Here is a 1,356-nt window from a genome sequence, read left to right as displayed (position 1 = left end):
CTAGCTCAAGAGCAACAGAGAAGGGAATTCCCTGGCGGTCCAGTGGTTAGGACTCCTTCCTTTCACTGCCGAAGTTCCTGGTCCCGGAACAAAAATTCCCGCCCTGGGTGCGGAGAAAAAAAAAAAAAAAAAAAAAAAAACCTAGGAAAAAACTGAGACAGACGAGGAAGTAATATACAAAATGAAACAAACAGTAAATAACAATAAACATAACAGAAATTTAAAAACCTAGATGACTTGAGTACATTTCTGGAAATCCCCCAGCCAAAATGATCTAGGTCCAGATAGTTTTCAAAGTGAGTTCGACTTCAAAATTTTGTTGTGTTCTTCATAATATTCTTGTTTCCATTAACAACATATTGAAATTCAACTCACCAAAACTTCAATAATTCCAACTGTGTACTTGATATTTTTATCAGTTCAAAATATATACATTCATCCAATAATTTTTATCAGTTGGCTACTATAGGCAAGGCACAATACTAAGGGAAGGGATATAGTTATGAATAAGATGGGCAAGTCTCTTGCCTTTAGGATGCCTGTATGGCATAGATGAAACCTACCAAAAAACCCACAAGTAAAAATCAAGTAAATGGAATAATGTATGGTCACACTAATGAGAAAAACATGTATATTTGTTTATGTGTACATGATATATTTGCATTCACAAAAATAAACAGTGGGCCATGTTTTGGCTCTTGGAATTCTATCAGAAGCAATACAATTTCTTAATAATTTTGTTTTATTTGATATTTTGCAAAAAAATTAAAAGCTGCCCTGGCTTTCTTTTTTAGGATAAAAAAAGAAAGGCATGAGGTCACTTACAACTGACCTGTTTTATAAACACACACTGTATATCCTGAAAGGAGGCAGGGGACAAAATTAAAGTATGTTTTCTGACAACAAGCAAGTATTTCAAACCTAAAGCTGAAAAGTAAAGGCATTTCATAATGTGAACACTTTATTTTAATTAATTAATTTAATTAATTAATTATTTTATTTTTTTTTTTTTTTGCGGTACGCGGGCCTCTCACTGTTGTGGTCTCTCCCGTTGCGGAGCACAGGCTCCGGATGCGCAGGCTCAGCGGCCATGGCTCACGGGCCCAGCCGCTCCACGGCATGTGGGATCCTCTCGGACCGGGGCACGAACCTGCGTCCCCTGCATCGGCAGGCGGACTCCCAACCACTGCGCCACCAGGGAAGCCCTAATTTGTTTATTTTAACAACTTTTTACCTTGAGTAAAGCAAGGACTCAGCTAAATATAGGTGTATCAGGAGTTATTTCAACTTTGCTTAACCAGCTAGTTCAAGCTCTTTGTTTAGGTTCAGTTTTCTTTTTTTTTTTTTTTTGCGGTA

The sequence above is a fragment of the Physeter macrocephalus genome, chromosome 6 (assembly GCF_002837175.3).
Source record: "Physeter macrocephalus isolate SW-GA chromosome 6, ASM283717v5, whole genome shotgun sequence".
NCBI classification, from domain to species: Eukaryota; Metazoa; Chordata; class Mammalia; order Artiodactyla; family Physeteridae; genus Physeter; species Physeter macrocephalus.
Note: the sequence above shows the minus strand (reverse complement) of the source record.